This window comes from Monodelphis domestica, chromosome 6 (genome assembly GCF_027887165.1).
Source record: "Monodelphis domestica isolate mMonDom1 chromosome 6, mMonDom1.pri, whole genome shotgun sequence".
Taxonomy (NCBI): domain Eukaryota; kingdom Metazoa; phylum Chordata; class Mammalia; order Didelphimorphia; family Didelphidae; genus Monodelphis; species Monodelphis domestica.
In genome coordinates, this window is record NC_077232.1 from 204,672,213 (window position 1) to 204,694,581 (window position 22,369).

Consider the following 22,369-nt stretch of genomic DNA (forward strand, 5'->3'; position numbering starts at 1 on the left):
AGCTTTCTGTGCTGGAGAGGCTTGTTGGGTGAGTGACTGGAGCTGAATTAAAAGGTTTGTGTTGGTGGATTTCTGGCTACAGACTACCTCACCTTCCATGTGGAGATTGGAACTTGAGGGAGCCCTTGCTGGGTGCTAAGCTAGACTTCATGGAGCAGCACTTAAGGTGGTAGGTTAGACAATCCTCTACCGTCTTCCTACATTTCCCACGTTCATATCTCTACTTCGTAAATAAAAGCTGCTAACACTAATTTGGACTTATGTGTTAATATTTTATAATTGGCGACCACAGTCTTTTATAACTCTCATACCCAGTCAAACCTAATTCTAAATCTTACAATCCTTTGACCCAGTAATATTACAACTAAGTCTATATCCCAAAAAGATCAACGATAGGGGAAAAGGACCTACTTGTACAAAAATATTGATTGTAGCTTTGTGTGTGTGTGTGTGTGTGTGTGTAGTAGTAGTAGTAGTAGTAGTAGTAGTAGTAGTAGTAGTAGTAGTAGTAGTAGTAGCAAAGAACTAGAATCTAAAAGGATGTCCATTAATTGGGAATTGGATATACAAGAGGTGGTATTTGATTGTAACAGAATACTATCGTGCCATAAGAAATAATAAGATCACAAAAAAACCTGGAAAGATTTAATATGAAGTGATACAAAGTGAAAGTGAGCAGAACCAGAAGAACACTGTACACACTAACAGCAATAATGTATTATGACCAACCATGAATAAACAAACTATTATCAGTAATGTGTAAGGAATTAAACTTAGGGGTTTTACTAAAATATGAGAATTCTTTTTTTTTTTTTGGAAAAATTTATTTAGTCAATTTAGAACATTATTCTTTGGTTACAAGAATCATATTCTTTCCCTCCCTCCCCTCTCCCCACTCTTTCTCATAGCCAATGCACAATTCCACTGGGTTTTACAGTGTCCTTGATCAGAACCTACAAAATATGAGAATTCTAAAGTAATATTATCACACTAAATGTTACCCCAGTGTCTGGCTCAGCCCTGGCAGGGCTTATTAACCTTCAGCCAGAGGACCTGGTGATGACTCATACCAAGGTTCAGCCTCCTCTAGGAGAAGCTCTCTAGAACTAATCTCTCCAGAATCCAGGAAGGGAAGGCCAGCTACTCACTCACCCAAGACTAAGTGAAGTAGTCCAAGAGCCACAGTCCCAAGTTGAAGTCCAAGTCCAAAGCCACCTCCAAGAAACAAGTCACCAGTTGCAGCTCCAAGCTGAAGATTGAAGCTGAAGTCCCCCAACAGGAAGTTCTGGATGTTTTATAGTCCTTTTTCCACATTACTTCCTGTCCCTTCCCCTCTTCACAGGGACCAATCACAGCTTTCAAATTGCCTAGCACTGCCCAGGGGGCAGTGTCTGTGGAATCCACCTCTCATTCTCTGAGGGGTAAACTCTTATCAAAGGATTCACAAGTTTCTAACTGAGTTAAAAGGGTGGAGCTCCCCAAGTAAGTGACTTGTGAATCCCTTTACTTAGTGTTTAAGTAGGGGTGTTTAAGTTTTTGGTTGATTAATTCAAAACAGACAAAGAGAATAAAGAATTCTCTTTCACAAATGCCAGGATCCAGGACAATTCCAAGGGATTAATGAAAAAAAAAAAGGCTATCCACTATTGTAGAAGGATGTATTGTATCCACTATTGTAGAAGGATGGAGTCTAAATACAGATTGATGTGTGCCATTCTTCACTTTTTACCTCCATGAATTTTCCTCTAGTGTAAGTCATATGTGTCTTCTTTACAATGTGATGAATGTGGAAATATCCCTTAAGTGATTTCACCAGGATCACAGAGTAGAACATACAATTTCTTGAAAAGTATCTATAAAAAATGTTTTTTTCACTTAATATCCATTTTATCTTTCTCCAATCTCCTTCCCCCTTGCATTAGGGGGGAAAAACCCACATAACAAATATTTATATAGTCAAGGAAAACAAATTTTCTTATCATCTATGACCAGTAAGTTTCTTTTATTCTGCACCTGGAATCCATCACCCCTCTGTCAGGAAATAGGAGAGCTTGAAACTCTTTGAAGGCTTCCAGGACCCAGAACATCATAGAGTAGTTTCAAAGGTTTTACTGCCTTGTAGCTAACAACATAACAAATCATACAAATAAAAAGAGACAAAAACAAAGTTGATCGTTTAAAAATCTTTAAAATCTTTATTAATCTATTTTGTTTCTAAATCACATTTATTCCCATATAGCCTCCACACTTCCCTACTTGGAGGATTATAAGGATACTATTAGAAATTTGGTCTTGTTATATTAGTTTAGAGATAAGAAGTAGAGAAGCTGGCTTGAGAAAGAATTGGAGTTTGAAGCAGTTCTAAGACAGAGTGTCAGTTTCAAATGTTAACAGTTTTTCTGTAACAGTTACACACTCTAGATGTGACAGTTACTCTGAGGGAGTTGGGAGTTACTCTCTGAGTGGTACTGAGGAGTTACTCTCTCTCTCAGAGTACTAACTTGGTTCTTGCTGAGACTCAGCCAGCTAGCCTTTGCTATTTTTATAATTTGGCGGTGAAGTTAAGAATTATAAGGATAATAGTGCTAGTTTATTTAGAATTATAAAAATTTGGGTTAGTCAGATGAGTAAGGATCAGCATAGCCTGTGAAAACAGGAGAAGTGGTTCCTTGCAGAGCCAGGGAGTTTTATTTGGGTGGAGTTAGAATCCCTTAGAGTTAGAAATACTTTTATCCTTAAATATTTCAACAAATATTTTATTTTTATAACAAGAGTCTCTTTAGCATCCTTGCGCCCAGCCCTGAAGAGTTTACTTATGAGCTTCACTTCACTGATATAAACTGAGGATACTTTGTAAGCACAGCAAGCAGAGTATCTAATCCGTTTATAAGCCCATAATCAATCCATTGCTAAATTATTTTTACAGTTTGATCTTTATTTTTACAGAATCCATCCTTTATAGGTAAGAATAACAAAGGTAAAAAACATTAACAGACATCAGTCAGTCAACATTGCCTGCAATGAGCTACATTCATCATTCACTTTTGAAAAGAAGAGAGGGAGGTGCATTCTCATGTCTACCTCAGAGCCATCTCTGGCCAGTCTACCACTTGGTCATCTCAGTTGTTCTTAGGCAGGTAGTATGCTTAATCATGAACTCTCTGGAATAATTGCTGGTCTTTGCCATGGATTTATTGATGATTTATCCTTTGATTTCCTTTCATTTCACTAAATATATGCATTTTAAAGCCCTTACTTTCTGTCTTAGTAACAACTCTAAAACAGAAGTACAAAGGTTTGGCAAACAGGGTTAAGTGACTTATCCTGAGGCACATAGCTATAAAGTGTCTGAGGTCAAATTTGATCCCAAGTCCTCACGACTCTGGGCCTGATCTGCTATCCACTCTGTCACCTGGCTGCCCCTCACTTCACTAAATGTTTATTAACTACCTATTATGTATAAAGCCCTGGACTAGACATAGGCATGCAAAGATAAAACTGGAAATTTCTTTACCCTCAAGGAACTTCTTGTATTCTGCTGTAGGATGGGGTGGTGGTAGATAAAACATGTTGTGGTGACACTTCAGTCATGTTAGACTCTTTGTAACACCTTGGAACATAGCACACCAGTACTGCCCATGGTGCTTTCTTAAAAGATGCTGGAGTGGTTTTTAATTTCCTTCTCCAGGGGATTAAGGCAAATAGAGGTTAAGTGATGTGCCCAGAATCACTCAGTTACTAAGTGCCCAAATCCAGAACTGAACTCATCTTCCTGTCTGCAGGCCCACTGCTCTATCTACTTAACCATTTAGCTACCTTCAAATCATGTGCAAAAAGAAATATTGTAATAGTTAAAGAGATTGTTGAGGATTGAAGAGATACAGGGGATAAGGAAGGTTTTATAACAGGGAATGGAGGAGTTGAAGGGATAGAGGGAATATTATGGCTGCCGGTGAGGTAAAAGGAGAGAGATACCCCCTGCTCAGAGTCTATCTTTGAAAAATTGGGTTCCTGAGAGATGGGCCAATTATGATAGCCTGAGAGGATGTCTTCTCTATTGATTGATGTTGAAGATACTGAGGCAGGTAGAAATTAGTTTCTCTCTGCAAGGAGTATTATATTTTTTAGAGGTTTATTAAAAATTAAGGATTAAAGAAAATACAGGATAAGAAAATGTGCCTAGGCCAGAGAGGCCTAGACAAGATACTCTCACATCATGGAAGAGGCGCGTCTGCTCCAAAATGGAAGTCCAAAAGAGAGCCACAAAAGCCTTTGCAATCAGGTTAAATCCCTCCTTGATCTCGGCCCACCTGAGAATTCAGTGAGATTACAAAGCATTCTGGGAGCTAGCAAGGACTCCTGGGGAATGGAGTCCAGAGTTCAAATCTCAATTTTACATTCCTCCCGTTTGATCCTCTGGGAAGAAGTCCTTACCCAAAGGATCATAAAAACATAATCAATTTAAAGATTACAATAATTTGAGGATAAGAGAAGAAAAGAACAAAACCAATAATTGCTGGGCGCATTGACAGAAAGCCAGTTAGGGAGCAGTCCCCTTTGGCATGAAAGTATACATACAAATAAATGTTCAATCAACTACACTCAAAGTTCATTTTGATCTTGTGCAGCTTGTGGTTTGGAGGCTTCTTCATGGTGGCTTCTCCAACAGTTCAGTTCTGGATTCAGAGAGGTGGCATCTTTATTTACCTAAAATTCTTCTCAAAAAGGAATTTAAACTTTGCAATTTAAATAATGATATTATTTACATACCCCCCATTAAGAGGGTGATTAAAAAAACAGGATCACTTAGGGATGCATGGCTTAGGTATGAGGTATATGAATCAATTGGCAAGAGATATTAAAAAGATATCAGAAAAATCCAAATAAAAAAAAAGAAAAAACTGGACAAAAATATAGACTATCAAAGTCTTATGTGTAAAAATTCCAAGTGAGAAGAAAAATAATTCTATAACAGGTCCTTGAATCAGGGCCCAATCAAAATGATAGAAGCAATGATGCATTTACCCAGTCAGTAGCCAGGACTACAGAAAGTTACCACACTATGAAAGGCAGAAAAGGGGACCAGATTATGAGCCAAGGTTTGGGGGATACTCATCTGTGAGTATCTTCAAAGTGAGTGTGGACACAAGGAAAGCCTATGTTTTAACAACATGTTAAACACAGTAACCTCCAGTCTTCACACTAGGTTCAAGACCTTTGTATTGGCCAAGAAGTGCATCAATCCATCCTGGATTGGCTTTTCTTTGGCTCTGTGCAATGGCTCTTTTATGTGTATCTTGTCCTAGAATCAGACAGAATCATTAAGCAAAGTCCCATAATGTTTTAAAATAATTAGTGGCATCATTTTTATAGTTACACACTTTTTTGGGGTATGCATTGGCAAATGTATCTTAAACTTGTAGTACTGAAAAAATCAAAAGGTTAAAGAAAATCTTAATACTGGTGACATGTGCTTCAAATATAAAAATGAGAGAAAAAAATTAAAAAGAAACTGAAAAAGTATATTGCACATGCAAGAAAAATATAATAATAAAAGAGCTTTAAAAAATTCAAAAATGTAGCTTATAATCATTGACACTCTGTGTCAGCTAAGAAAATATAAAATACAAGGCTTTCTCACCAAAAATGAGATCCATTTCCTCCTAATATCTAGCCATGCTCCACTCATGCTCCACATGAGGCAAATGAATTGAACAGTAGTACAAATATGTAGATATCAATATCCCCAAAATTCTCAATAGCCCAATTAATTACAATAGCAAATAAACACACTATCATATTTCCCATAAGTTGCTGTATGGCATTTTAAAAAACCTATGAATTGATGGACATTTGTCACACGTTTTTGTTGTTTTTTTTTTACAAACGTAGCAATCTTTCAACCTTGGGAATAAACATATTTTTAAACAAAGTAAAACTCATCTTGGGTTAAGAACATAATCAAGAAATCTATATATCATTCTGGTGCAAGTAAAATAGTGAGCTGAAGAGTATAGATAAAGGTGCTCATTTTTTGGAGGCTTTTTAGGGATACAAATGCCCTGAGATTAACCGCCCCAACTTCCATTCACATATTTAGAAATGTGGGAAGGTTGGGGGTTATAAAATGTATTTCACTTCAGCTACTAGAGTGAGCCTTACACCTCATGATGGGGGCAGGCAAAATAACCAGAGATTGTTAAAAAAAATTACAAAAATCATATTTAAAAAACCCTTAAAATCAGTTGAGATATTTAGCACATTAAATTTTCCAAAGGTTGTTATACAATTATAACCAGTTCTGAAGTCCATCTATCCTCTGTGTGACAATTTACAAAGGCAAAAATAGAAAAAAACTGTTTTTTCATATATGGGCTTAATTATTACAATGATATTTGTTCAGCACAGTTATAGGGGGAAAACAACAGAATTTAACGGTAGTTAAAACTCAGTTAAAATGAATAGCATAACAGAATAATATTGAATCCAGTAATATATGAATTTTAAGTCACAAAGTTATATCTTAAACAAAACAATCAGGAAATGCAATAGAAATACAGAGAGTTTTTATAAACCATTGGAGTCTGAAATGCCTTAGAATATAGCCTCTAGTCTCTTCAAGGTTCTTTGGGGTTGTTTTTTGTTGTTGTTGTTGTTTGTTATTTTTAATTATCCATTTAGATGCCTATTGTCCAAAGGCAGAGTGGTAAGGGCTAAGCAATGGGGGTTAAGAGATCTGCTCAGGGCCCTACAGCTGGGAAGTATTTAAGTATTTGGCCAGATTTTAACCCAGGACTGCATGTCTTTAGGCCTGGCTCTGTTTGCTGAGCCACTCATTTGCCTCACCAAAGTTAGCTGAATCTTCTCCCTCACATGCAGGTGAAGTCAATAAAATTACCAGAACAGTCAAAAGGTATTCTTTTAAATAGCCCATTGCTTTTTAAGTTCCTGCTTAAAAGTCTGTTTCTTCTCTCTCCCTTTCTCTCTCCCCTGCTATGATCCCCCACATGATCAATACCCCAGTTTGTTTGCTACCAGCTGGTCGATCTGCTCCAAGGATCTGGGTTTGTTGGGCAGGCAGATCACCAGGTGATTGCAATCTTGGTTGAATCAGGGGGGCCAGGTGAGTGAGAGAGAGGTCAGGAGCAGCAGCAGGAGAAACAGGCAGGGAGAATGAAGCAGCCAGGAGCCAGGTGGGCGGCAAACGCAACAGGTCTGGATCGGGGACTGCAGGCAGGAACAGAGAAGTGGCTGGCCTGCCCAGCCGGGTGGGGGAGCTATCTAATGGCTGGAATGAGCAGCAGCTTTGCGAGGGTAAAAAAAAACCTTGACCAGAGAAATGTGGCTTAAAAAAAATTCTAGGCAGTAGCTATTAAAGCTGAACTAAAGATCAGAAAAGAATCAGAAGATAGAGAATTTTTTCTCCCAATAGGTCACCAAACTGTAAAGATTAAAATTTAGGGAGACTGAGGCAGGTAGAAATTAGTTTCTCTCTGCAAGGAGTATTATATTTTTTAGAGGTTTATTAAAAATTAAGGATTAAAGAAAATACAGGATAAGAAAATGTGCCTAGGCCAGAGAGGCCTAGACAAGATACTCTCACATCATGGAAAAGGTGCGTCTGCTCCAAAATGGAAGTCCAAAAGAGAGCCACAAAAGCCTTTGCAATCAGGTTAAATCCCTTCTGGATCTCGGCCCACCTGAGAATTCAGTGAGATTACAAAGCATTCTGGGAGCTAACAAAGACTCCTGGGGAATGGAGTCCAGAGTTCAAATCTCAATTTTACAACAGGTAAGCACAGACACCCCCAAGGGACAAGTCTCCTCCCCAGACCAAGGTCACCCAGCAGGGGTCTGATAAGGACCACTTATGGTTGAAAGACTGTCCTTAGATTCTGCTCCCTTTATGTCCCCTTGAAATGATAGTTCTCCTCTTATCTGACTGTGGGTTATTTAACTCAAGATGAATTTAATAACAAGTTTGGATTGGGAGGGTATCAGGGTTGAGGGAAATAAGGATTGTCCTGTATTTTCCCCAGATCAGGTTTGAGTCTCTCTCAGCTTTTAAGCTGAGGCCAGGCCTCACAAGCTGGTGGAGGGTTTCTTTTATTCCTGTCTATGCTAATCTATGCTAGCTTTCTTAAGTCCAAAGTCTTAGCAGTAGACAGCAAGAGGAAGAACAGGTTCTGACTTTCAGAGCTGGTTGGGATTGTCTCTTCAGGTTGACATCCCTAAAGACAGGCCTTACAGTTAAAACTGCTCCCCTTAAATCCTTTGTTAGATGACACAATCACAGGAATCCAGGTAGAGCACACAGTTGGGAAATATCCAGGAATATAGGTACTTCTATCCAGAGATGGGGAGAGAACGCTCCTTCCAGTCCAAGGGCCAGGAAAGAGTCCTCAAGAACATCTGTCACTCTCCAAGTTGCTCCTCCCCCCACCAACTCTCATCATTATCTATCAATCTTCACTCTAACATTCCAGCTGCTGTCTATTCCACCTGAGTGGCAGAAAGGCCCAAAATTTGATTCAGTTTTCCTTTCCACAATATGAATGCAGAATATACATATAAAGTAATTTAAAGAAGGAAATTCATTCTCTGAGGTGGTTCTTTCCATTTACATTGTTGTCATTATGTATATTCTTCAGGGGATTCTGCTTACTTCACTTCACATTAGAACCTATAAATCTTTCCATTATTTTCTGTAGTCATATTTTTTTCTTACAGAACAGAAATATTCTATTACATTTCAGCTACAACAATTTGCTTGGCTGTTCCCCAATTTATGGGTATCCATTTTGTTTCCCTTTCTTTGCTCCCACACACAGAAAAGGGGCTGCTTTAAATATTTTGGTGTCAATGAAACCTTTGTTTTTGTCAATAATCTCCTTGGAAGTGTATGCCCCCTAGTGATTCAAGTTCTCTATTGATCATAAAGAGGAAGTCTGCATCTTCAACTTTGGGCTGAAGGAATTGGGGAAAGTATTCTGAAGCACCAGGAGCCAGGATAGTGGCATATATTGCAGTAATTTTAAATAAAAAATACCAAATCTTTTCTGTAAAATGGATCATGAAAGTAGAAGGCAAGACGTTTATGTCTCATAATAAAAAGGGCCATCTGTCTTCAAATACATACTTCTTCCCATAGGCTATATAAATCCCCCATGCTTCATAGAAATAAACATAATGTAGCATATAAATAAAATTTTCATGATTTGGAGAGAAAAAGTTCATTTAGTTTATTGAAAGCTTACCTCAAAAATTATCCAAAATGTTCAAAGGATGGAGTTTCATTACATTTCCCAGTATGGGAGATAAGAAGTTTCCTTCAGTTTTCACTGCAACAGAAAGAGCAAATAGAAAATCTCTTATTTTGATCATCTTGTATGAGAAACTTTGTGTGTGTGTATGTATATGTGTGTGTGTGTGTGTGTGTGTGTGTGCGCGCGCACTCTTACCTTGTATCCTAGAGCCAATACTTAATATTCACCCTAAGACAGAAAGACAAAGGCTAGGCAAACCAGGGTTAAGTGACTTGCCTAGGGTCATGCAGCTAGGAAGTATCTGAGGTCAGATTTGAACCCAGGTTCTCCCTCCTCCAGACCAGGTACTCTATCCACTATATTACATAGCTGTCCCATGTCTTCCAGTCTTGAGTAGAAGAACCTGGAAGACAGATTAGATTTGTTCTATTGAATGAATGAACACAAATGTATTAAGCACTTAGTATATACCAGGGATTGTGCTAAGGGTTAAAGATACTAATATTTTGGTAAAGAGATAACTGTCACCAATAAGCTTACATTCTAAAAGGAGAATACAGCATACCTAGGGAGTTTTATTTACGTGGGTGATGGGGAAGCACCAGCATGGAGAGATGGCCAAGGTGCATGGCATAATAGGTATATAGTACGTGGGCAGGGCAGGGTTGAGGGGCACAGAACTTATTTCCAGTCTGGAAGAGCATCAGGGGCTGGGAGGCAGGTAAAGGGACTTGCCTGAGATTATACAGTCAGTGCGTGTCAGAGGCAGGACTTAAATCCAGGATTTCCCAACACTGAAAGTGACTGTCTCTTCATTACCCCATGCTGCTTCTCAGGGCATATAATTAACAAGTCAACAATTCTGAATATTTATCATATAATTTTCAGATAAGAATCTCAGAGAAGCCTTGCAGGATTATTGTTTCTCCCCAAGACTGGTTCTCTTTGGCTAAGTATGAAGTCATTAGCATTTGAGAAATGATTCAAATGCAATGGCTTGATCCATCCCTAAAACTACAATGCACTGCTCAACAATTATTTGTCCCAGCATGGGGCTGGCTTCCTGACTTAGTGGGGAAAGGGGAGCAAGAAGGGAATCTTTGGCTCATCAGCTATGGGATTCTGGATGCTAGACTAGTAAACTGGAGTGTGTTGTTTACGGCATAGCCAGGAGGCCAGAGTCACCGGATGGAATAGTAGGTGTTGGGAAGTAGAGTATAAGAAGACTGGAAAGGGAGGAAGAGACTAATTACAGAAAGGCGCTGAACCTGTAACAGAAAATGTATTTTTTTTTTCTAGGGAATTTCCATGGTAGTGAAATAAGATCTAGTCTTGGTCCTTTTATTTTAGTAATGATAATACCTTACATGTATGGAGCTTACAGAATACTATGATATTCATTTCCTCATTTGAACTTTTTTTTTTTTAACTCTTACCTTCCATCTTAGAGTCAATCTTGGGTATTGGTTTCAAGGCAGAAGAGCAGTAAGGATTGGGTAATTGGGGATAAGAGACTTGACTAGTGTCACCTGGCTAGGAAGTATCTCAGACCAGATTTGAACTCAGGACCTTCCATCTCTAGTCCTGGCTCTCAACCCACTGAGCCACCTAACTACTTACCCCTCATTTTATCTTCACTATAACCCTGTATAAACTAAGGACTTTTATTCCCATTTTTCAGGAAATCGATGTGTCTGATAACCCCAATCAGCCTTAACTATGAGAAATATAGATGGGTATCACTCAATATGTCCCAAGGGATGCAAAGGATCTCCTGTAAGAGAAGGTTTAAAACTTTGGAAAGAAATGAACTTAGAAGAGCTGCAGAGTTCTCTAGCAGTGGGGGATGGGCGAAAAAGGAACATGGAACTTTGAGGGGGGGGGTGAGCAGATCCAGCAGTTGGGAACTGACTTCTGTCTGGAAACACACACTAGAGAGGTTGACTCTGGCTGATTCCCTGATCCAGTGATCTCGTTCCCTGTAATTCCTGACTCCAGATCCTCACAAGAAGACACGCCAATTGGACAGGACTGTGAAACAGAAGCTGTCTATTAAGAAAGATTTCCATCAACTTCCTTGAATTTGAACTTGGGGACACTTTCTGTACAACCAAGAACCAGAGTCTCTTTACCCTGACCCCAAAGGGTCAGGTGAACCAAACCTGATCTGCCTGACTTTGGGGGGGAAGGTATTACTAAGATAGGCACCCCTTCTCCCTCCTTCCTTCTTGACCCTCAAGTCCTTACTCTCCATCTGCCCTGTTCCCTTTTCTGTTTCCCTCAAATAAATTCAGTTCATAAGACCCAGGAACTGCCTGAACTATTACTAGAGGGAAACTCTTCAACAAGATCCCTTAGAGAATCCAGCAGTTAAGAAGTGAAAGCAGCCATAGTGGGGGGCAGGGGGAAGTGGCAGAGAGGTCAAACCCATTTTCCTTTCTCTCCCTTGGCTTATCAACATCACCTCCTCACTCTGTCCCTGTGTTAGAGGGCGAAGACTCCATTCCCTTTATCACCTTTCTTCCCTTATCATAAATCTTTCTCCTTTTACTCTTCTATTACACTCCCTATCTACAAGTAACTCCTCTGAATTAGACTTGTCTAGGTATGGGAAATTCTCTCCCTCAACTTTTTGGATTATGACTCCTGTTAAATTGTAAATATAAGTATTCTCTCAGGAGAATATCATCTCCCTGAGTGCAGGGGTTATTTCAGATTTTCTTTTGTCTATTTCTTTGCCATCACCTTAGATCAGGTCCCTATGACATCCCATTTGGACTATTGCAATTGCCTCCTAGATGTTCTTCATGACTCATGTGCAAGGGACTTGCTCAGGGTCACACAGCTAGGAAGTATTTGAGGTGATTGGAATCCAGGATCTCCTGTCTCTGGGCCTGGCCTTCAATCTACTGAGTTGCCTATTTGTCCCCTTTCTTTCTTTTTTAGAATATTTTTTCCCAATTAAAAAGATAATTCAACATTCATTTTCCAATATTTTAAGTTAAAAATTCTCTCCTTCTGTCCCTCCTCTTCCCCCTTTCTGACATGGCAAGCAACTTAAATCAAGGCTATACATATGTAATCATGCAAAACATATTTTAGGCCTCAGTTTCTAATTTGTAAAATGGGAGAGTTAGACTCTATGATTTCAAAGTCCCTTTCAGTTCTAAATCTTAAGCCTATTTTTATTTATTCCACTGGGTTTTATGTCATTGATCAAGACCTATTTCCATATTATTAATATTAGAACTAGGGTGATCATTTAGAGTCTATATTCACAGCCATATCTCCATCGACCCATGTAATCAAGCAGTTGTTTTTCTTCTGTGTTTCTGCTCCCACAGTTCTTTCTCTGAATATGGATAGCATTCTTTCTCAGAAGTCCCTCAGAATTGTCCTGGATCATTGCATTGCTGCTAGTAGAAAAGTCCATTACATTCAATTGTTCCACAATGTATCAGTCTCTGTGTACAATGTTCTCCTGGTTCTGCTCCTCTCATTCTGCATCAGTTCCTGGAGGTCGTTCCACTCCAGTTCATTATTCCTTAGAGCACAATAGTATTCCATCACCAACATATACCACAATTTGTTCAGCCATTCCCCAATTGATGGGCATCCCCTTATTTTCTATTTTTTTTTGCCACCACAAAGAGTGCAGCTATGAATATTCTTGTACAAGTCGTTTTCCTTATTATCTCTTTGGGGTACAAACCCAGCAGTGCTATGGCTGCATCAAAGGGCATACAGTCCTTTATTACCCTTTGGGCATAGTTCCAAATTGCCCTCCAGAATGGTTGGATCAATTTACAACTCCACCAGCAATGCATTAATGTCCCCACTTTGCCACATCCCCTCCAGCATTCATTACTTTCCTTTGCTGTCATGTTAGCCAATCTGCTAGGTGTGAGGTGATACCTCAGAGTTGTTTTTATTTGCGTCTCTCTGATTATAAGTGATTTAGAACACTTTTTTCATGTGCTTATTAATGGTTTTGATTTCTTTATCTGAAAACTGTGTATTAATGTCCCCTGCCCATTTATCAATTGGAGAATGGTTAAGCCTATTTTTAAAGGAAAACAAGTTTTAGTGACTTGCCCAGGATCACATAGCTGGTAAATATCTATGGCCAGATTTGAATTCATAAAGATGAGACTTCTTGACTACAAACCTGGCACTCCATCCATTACCCCACCTTGCTGCCCTGAGTATATTATTCTTTTTTTTTTTTAAACCCTTACCTTCTGTCTTAGAATGAATACTAGGTATTGGTTCCAAGACAGAAGAGCAATAAGGGTTAGGCAATAGGAGCCAAGTGACTTGCCCAGGGTTCCACAGCTAGGAAGTGTCTGAAACCAGATTTGAACCCAGGAACTCCCATCTCTAGACCTGGTTCTCAATCTACCGAGCCACTTAGTTGCCCTTCTCCCTTCCCCAAGTATATTATTCCCGAAGGAAAGGATTATACACCTTTTTTTAAACTTTCTTTTTGCTGTGCCCCAGACTCTGTTCTGTCAATGTCTGGGTTCACATGGGACAGGTCTGGTCTTTGGGTATGACCTCAAAAGGGTCAGTTTCTTTTTTTTGGTTCTCACTCCCCCTTCAAGATTTTATTCCAGGAAAATCTCCAAAATAAAGCTTAGTTAGGGCTTAGGTCCAGATTTTTCCAACAATGGGGAAGAAAGGGAAAAAGGTATCCAACTTCATCATGGACCTTTGATGTGAAATATGGGTATCAAGTCAACAAGCATTTTTAAAATGCCTGCTCTATGCTGGGCACTGTAGTAACTCTTGTGCATACAAAGAAAGGCAAAAGCAGTCCCTGCCCTCGAAGAGCTCACATTCTAACATGCCAGACAAAGGACAGTCTTTATTTTGTCTATTACAAAAATGCATAAGACACAGAGTACTCTCCTGTAAACAAGTACAGCAACAGAAAGTACTCATATAGGCACTGAAGATACTACTACTACTGAGAAAATACTCCCTATTCACTATGGTCCTGCTTTTGTTGTTATTGTTTAGTCATGTCCAATTCCTTGTCCATGTCCAATTCATTTGGGGATTTTTTTTTTAGCAAAGATACTGGAATGGTTTGCCATTTCCTTCTTCAGCTCATTTTACAGATGAAGAAACTGAGGCAAACAGGGTTAAGTGACTTGCCCAGGGTCACACAGCTAGAAAGTTTCTGAAATCAAGTTTGAACTCAGGAAGATGAATCTTCCTGACTCCAGATTTGGTGTTCTATCCAATGCACCCCTAGGTGCCTATAGACAGACCTATACCTTGTGGCAGTAATAAGGTTGGCAAGATCCAGACAGCTCTGCACTCTACCCCCATGGCATAACTTTAGTTTTTCAGCTGTGGTATGTACTGGCAATCCTTTTCCTACTTTAAAGAGAATATTGCTGAGTAAATTTTTCCTCTAGGAGATCTAGTGTCTGAACATTTAGACCTAGAAACTCTCAAACTTGCATGGAAAGTCCATTCTCAGAAATTCTAGGCTCTGCTCAGTTCCTAGAAAAGGAAACAGACAGAAGACAGTCAAGACCTGGCAGTCCAGGACTTCTCTGACATTTGTTCTGTACTTTTCTGGTAAATTGCCATTGCTGTTCCCTGAGGTGGGATGAGCAAAACAAAGTCCCCTTTCCAACCCTCTTTATACCCTGGTCTGGGAATTTAAGGGAGAGAGAAAATAAATGAGAAAAGAAAGGGTAATTGGTTCACAGCTCACTTTTATGGATGATACACACACAAACACACACAGACACCCCTCATCACCACAGGTCATCTTTCAGACAAGAAAAAAACCAAAGGGGTATCTTGGATCTTCTCAGCGAAGGGATAAAATATGTGTATGCCAACTTTCTCCACAAAAGCCCATGATCTATAATCTCATTGAACTATTTGGGGGATTCATCAAATTATTCAGCAACTCCTCTGATCACCCCCTTATATTTTTATTTCTAGCACCATAGCATGGGTGTTAAGAATATGGATGTGTAATTAAAATCTATTTTCATCTCAACCAACTGCCTATGAGACATTTATTATCATTTAATCTTTCCGAGAAATAATTTTTCTTTTTCTTTGAAAAATATTTTATTTTCTTCCCAAAAACACGTGAAAACATCACAGTTTGTTTATATGAAAAATGGAGAGATTGGAGATGAATTTCAAGGGTCCCTTCAACCTCTAAGATGCTATAATTTTTCTTTGACTTTGTTTTGGCAGGACTTGTGTCCATTTTCTCACTCTAGAACCAAAGGACAGCTCGATTACTTTGTTATTGCCAATCCATCATTTACTGCATTCTGGTTTAGTGTGGCTTATTTTTAGAAAGTAATTTGTCTTAGATTTTAATCATCCTTCAGAATGCTATAAAACTTCAGAAACAGAAATTAGAGTAAAGGAACTGACATATCCAAGAGTATGTAAATTGGAGCCCTAGACTGTTCTTAAATTTCAGAGCTATAGTCTTTCCTTTGTCCACTAGGTGACACTGCTTTTCTATTTCTAGGATGTACCATTAGCATCATTTTCCACCAATAGGATGCTTAGAAAATTGTTCTTCGTAAAGTAGCCCAATATCTTGTCGGATGCCCAGTTCTGGGATATGGGTATCTATTCCTTAGCAAAACAAATAAAGCACTTGTGCTTTAGTACAATATATGGAGAATGTTTTTTCTTGGTTATATGTAGAGAATCTTTAATGGAACTTCAGACAATAGGTGCTCTTATTTTAAATGAAAATTCTATTATGTATGCTTTCACTTAAAAAAACAAACAAACCACTAAAGTCCAGAAAATACTGTATTTTTCCAACACTCTTGTTTAGTGGGTTCTATTTGTGTCTTTTCTTATGGGAAGGTAATTGTCAAGCTAAAGAGTTCCCAGGTACTGAGTAGAAAGGGATGGACCCATTGCAACTTCTTACCCTACCTTTCAGATGCAATGTTTTGTCCTCTATCCAGACCTACACCTCTCTCAGGAGCAGCATTTAGGGTGTACTCACTGTGACTCAACTGTAGACTCCAGGTGATCTTTTTGTAGAGAATTTTGCAATCCTGATCAGTAGCATATGATATAGTGGAAAGAGTCCAAAAATGGAGTCAGAAGACTTAATATAGTAATGCTAAAAAAACAAGTAAACTTTGACATCAGTAAGAGTTCTTCTATAGACCCTGAAGACCTGAGTTCAAATTCAGCCTCATACACTAGTTGTGTGACACAGAGCAAGTCACTGTTTGCCTCAGTTTTCTCATTTGTAAAATAAGCTGGAAAAGGAAATGGTGAACTACTCCAGTGTTTTTTGTCAAGAAAACCCCAAAGGGGGAAGGGGGGAAAGCAGCTGGGTGACTCAGCAGATTGAAAGCCAGGCCTAGAGATTGGAGGTCCTGGGTTCAAATTTGGCCTCAGACATTTCCTAACTGTGTGACCTTGGGCAAGTCATTTAACTCCTATTGCCTAGTTCTTACCGTTTTTCCGCCTTAGAAGGTAAGGGTTTAAAAAAAAAAAAAGAAAACCCCAAATGGGATTCTGTCATGTCTGAAATGACCGAACAACAACAACTTTAGTTCACTATCTATTGGCCATCTTGAACTGAATATCCTGCAGACATGTTGAAATCAACATGTCCAAAATAGAACTCATTATCTTTCTCTAAAAATCTTCCCTTTTTTCTGAACTTTCTTGTCATTTTCTTTAAAATAAAGTCTGACATTTATTTCTGATATGACTTCTTGGAGGAGGTGGCAATGACAATATGAAATATCAAATATTTTGAAGTTTTTCCCTGTAAGTTCTAAGGGATAAAATATCTAGTTTTAAAGAATAACATTGCTAGCAGATGTCTAAGAACACAGAATAAATTGCAAGCCACCTTTTAATGTTTTGATTGACCAGCAAAAGAAGTTTTTAAAGTGTACCTTATTTAAAGTTAGTCTTTACCTAACCTTTATTTATTTAATATATATGTTGAGAGCAAAAAATGAATATACATCAATTTTTGAAAAAATTGGAGTACATTTAAAGTCTTTAAATGTTTTCAACTTCTATAAGGTTGCTCTATGCAATTTTTTAAATTTAAAGTTTTTTTTTTACTTAATTACTGTAGTAACATTTAATTCTCTATGTAGGTTACTAGGTCTTTTATTTAATCAGGTTCATTTCTACTCTTATACAGGATCATGAAAACAGAATTTACGAGGCATCATGAAATAGTGGACAAAAAGCATGCCTTCTGTTCAAAAAGGCTTGCTTTCAAGTTTGAGATGAGTTGGCCTTGTAACCCTGGGCAAGTTGTTAACTTCTCAGTTCCCTGGGCCATTTAGGACACTTAAGTTGTGAAACTGTTGGGATTCATGGGTATTTGGTAGAAAGAATTTTCTCACTAAGAATGAAACCATAGAGTCATGCCAAACCAAAAAACAAAACCCATTTTAAATTTCAAGTAGAATCATATAAAACTTCCTATTTTTTTTTTTATAAAAAGCTCAATATAACTTAGAAATATATATATAGCTTTAAATTCTTTATACCTTTGTTTTAATAACGTTCAACAAATATATAATGGCCCACCTACTAAGCCTCTCACACGTGGAATTTACTTGTCTTTTATAAAATATCAAAATTCTTCACATGCAGAGATTTTTGTCAAGTTACTCCTTTCGTGCCAAAACACATTCTTTAATTGTTTTTAAGAATTATGGGCAAATGATTTCCACATAAGCATCTATACAGTGTCTAGAATGTATTTTGAACATAATGGAATAACACAAAAATGTAAATTGATTATTAAAATGTGTTTTCTTTAAAAAACTAAGAAAAAGGAATTTAGTAAATTTTAAAAATGTCTATAATAACAGGTTGAATCCCCTAGAATTGGATTTTCTTTTGAGTTCTCAGCTGTTTAACATATCTATGTAATTTATATTCATACAACTTTCATCCACATTCAAACCATACATTCAATATTTTCATTAGTAAATTGGTTTAACTGCTATTATAATTTTTCACATTAGAATGCAGTATTTCACAAATTCAGCAGTTAAATTGGTTTATTTATTCAAGCAATGAGCCAAAAAAAAACTAAGTGTTAATTCAACTACATTTTTTGTTTTTCTTATTAATTTAAGAGAAAATATTTTAAACCAAAGGGTAAAATGATTTCCAACTCATACAAACATTTCAGGAATATATCTCAATTACAAACACATATTGTTGTTCAGTCGCATTCAACTCTTCTAGACTCCATTTGGTATTTTCTTGGTGAAGATACTGGAGTGATTTGCCATCTCTGTCCACAGCTTATTTTACAAGTGAGGAACTTTGGGAAACAAGGTTAAGTGACTTGCCCAGGGTCCCACAGCTAAGAGGTATCTGAGGTCAGATTTGAACTCAAGGAGATGAGATTTTCTGATTCTAGGACTAGCATTCTATCCACTGAAACATCTAGCTGCCTCACCTACATAAAATACTTTTTCTTAAGTCTATATTCCTTAGGTACTGAAAGCTGGAAAATTTGCTTTCACTTATTCTTTCCAAACTTCTCTACAAAGGAAAATCCAATTGAGTACATTAGCAACATCCAAACAAAGCAACAATTGCTTTATTCAAATAAAAAGTCTCATAAAACTTATTTGTTATCTATCTTATTACAACTATAAACAATCATAAATAATATTCTTTTTTTTCTTTACATGTTTATGTAATCTTCTTTAGGATAGACAAACCTTCAGCAAGAAAATTAGGATTTATATGAAATTTGCCATTTATATTGTGTATAGTTTCAAAATATAATTTTAAAAACTACAAGTAGATCTTTTGTTTTATGTTTAAAATGAAATAAATATGATAATGTAAATTTAAAATGAACATCATCCTCTTATGCAGTGGTAAAGAGAGTCAACAGTCTTTGAAAAGGAAACTATTTCATTTCCTCCAGACTTGGATTTACAATAAATCCAATCCACAAATAGAAAGGGACTTTTCCAACGGTACAGTAACCTTAGTTGTTTAGCTTAAGCAAGCATCCCCATCCAGAAGACATAATCTTTAGAAAGACATTTTTCCATTAAGTTTTGTATTTAACTTTAAAAATATATACCCTTGGGGGCAGCTGGGTAGCCCAGTGGATTGAGAGTCAGGCCAAGAGATGGGAGGTCCTGGGTTTAAATCTAGCCTCAGATACTTCCCAGCTGTGTGATCCTGGGCAAGTCACTTAACCCCCATTGCCTAGCCCTTACCACTCTTCTGTCTCAGAAACAACACACAGTAATGATTCTAAGACAGAAGGTAAGGGTTTAAAATACACACACACACACACACACACACACACACACACACACACACACATATATATATAATTTCTTATTAAATCTGATACTTGTAGCCTCAGCAAACTCTGAGTTAAGAAGCTGATTTCTCTGCTAACAATTTTCCCCCCAAATCCTAGCCATAGACACCACCATTTCCTTTGTACTGAGTTCCAGGAAGAATGTTAAAATTACATATAAGAGCAACGTTAAGAGTAGGAATGGTAGGAGTAAGAATGATAGGGGTGTCAGTCATAGAAGGAGGAGGAGGAATCAGAGAATAAGAATAAGAGAAGAGCATTAAGTGAGTGAAGTTGTGAGCACTAAAAGTGATAAGATTGAAGAGTACTTAAGTGATTGAAATTAAGAGCACACCAAAACTTGCCTCAACCATGCTGACATGCTGTCATGTGATGACACACCCATGTTAGGTAATGACAAGCTCCCAACATGACCCATCATGACATCCTTGGCCATGTGACAACTGTCACATATATATCACTGTCATATGATGGTGTACCTCAACATACCTTCATCATGTGATGACACACCATGGCATTCCTCAGTCACTCTATGGCATACCTCCACTGTTCAATGACATGCCAATACGTACATCATGCCAATATTATGTAACAACCAGGTAGCTGACATGGGACACCATATTACAGTGTGTCATGGGACTCATGCACTGTCATTGTGTGACAATGTTGGCAACATGGTTCTATCATGTGACTAGATAACTATATCATGTGACAACACATCATAGCCTAGCTCTGTCCTGCCACAGCATGCCTCCCTCATGGGACCATAACCTCTTTTATGAGATGACATGATGCAGTATGGCACAGCACAACCTAACATGTGACAACACATAACTGTCATATGATAGCACACAACAAAAAAACACACACACCTCTGTCATGACAGCAGCTATTTAATGTGATGATCTACAGCAGAACTCCTCATGTTCTGGCATACCATGACATGTCTTAGTCACACTACACCATACATATATCATGTGACAACTGCCTCTGTCTTGTGACCCTCACATCATACTTCTGTAATTTGATGACATGCCTCCATTATGTTAAAACCTATCCCTATCATTTAACATATTTCCATCACATGATAACATTCCACAACATACCTCTGACCTGTGATATATGCCATGAGACATCTACATTATGTGATGATTTTTATTTATCATTGGTGTCTTATTCTGATTTTTAAGGTCTTAGTTTTTTTCAGTGTTTTGTGTGTGTTCTTTTTGCCATTTGTCCTATTCTATTTTTAACGTATTATTTTCTTCAATAGTTTATTGTGTCTCATTTACCAAGCTATTAACTATTTTTTCATTATTTTCTTGCCTTAATCTCATTTCTTTTCCCATTTTTTCCTCTATCTCTTTTATGTTAAACACCCTTTTTGAGCTCTTACAGGACATGAGACCAATTCATATTTTTCTTTGTGATTTTGGATTTAATGATTTTGACTTTCTTCTCTTCTTCTGAACTTTCCCTATCTCCATAGTAATTTTTTCATGATTAGGTTCTATTTTTCTTATTTTTCCAACCTATTATTAATATATAAATATTTAAAACTTTTAATGTTATATTAAAGTAGAGCTCAACTCTAGAGGAATAAGGGACACTGTCCTAAGCTTAAGGGTTTTTTTTGTGCTGCTGTTTTTAGAGCACTTTGCTGGACTGTGTTCCATGCTTACCCCAGTGAGACAGATCTTTCCTGCTGAATGTCTAAGTTGTCTTGAGGTAGAAAATTGTTTTACCCTCTCTTTTTGTTGATTCTGTCACTCCAGAATTCTTTCTGAGGCATTATTTTAAAGTTGTTTAGTAAATACTGTAAAAATGCTTATTTTCTTCCTCTTTCTCTCATATTCAATCTTTCATTAAATCCTGATAATTCTGCCTTTGTTACATTTCTCATATATGCCCCCAACTCTTTTCTGATACTGCCACCACCCTAGTGTGAGCCTTTATCACCTTGATTAACACAATAGCTTTTTTGTTTGCTTGCTTGATTTTTGTTTTAAACCTTTACCTTTTGTCTTAGAACTGATCAGTTCCAAAGCAAAAGAATGGTCAAGTCTAGGCAATTGGGGTTAATTGACTTGTCCAGAGTCACACAGCTAAGAAGTGCCTAAAGTCATATTTGAACCCAGGACCTCCCATCTCTAGACCTGGCTCTCTACCCACAGAACCACTTAGCTGCCCCCACAATAGTCTTCTGATTGATCTCCCTACTTCAAATCTTTCTCCATTCCAGTTCATCCTCCACTGAGCTGTTAGAGTCATCTTCCCAAAGCATGGATCTGACCATTTCACTTCCTACTCAATAAGCTCCAATGGTTCCCTGTTACCTCCAAAATCAAATATAAAATTCTCTATTGGGTTGTTATAGCCCTTTATAACTTTTCCAGCTTTCCTTATTCCCCTCCTTGTATTCTATAATTTTTCAGCAACAATGACCTCCTCGCTATTCCCTGCACAATATGCTCCATCTCTTAATGGCATCTTTATTTGCCATTCTATATGTCTAACCTCATCTCCCTACTCATCTCTGCTCCCTGCTTTTTCTGGTTTCCTTCAAGACTGAGCTCATATCCTGTCTCTGCAAGAGGCCTTTCCAGACCACTATCCACCCCCAGCCTTCCCTCTGAACCTACCCCTCATTTATTTTGCATGGACTTTTTTTTTTGTTTTCTCTATTGTTTGTTTGTTTGGCAAATTTCCTCCATTAGATGTGTTCTCCTTGAGAGCAGAAGAAGGTGTT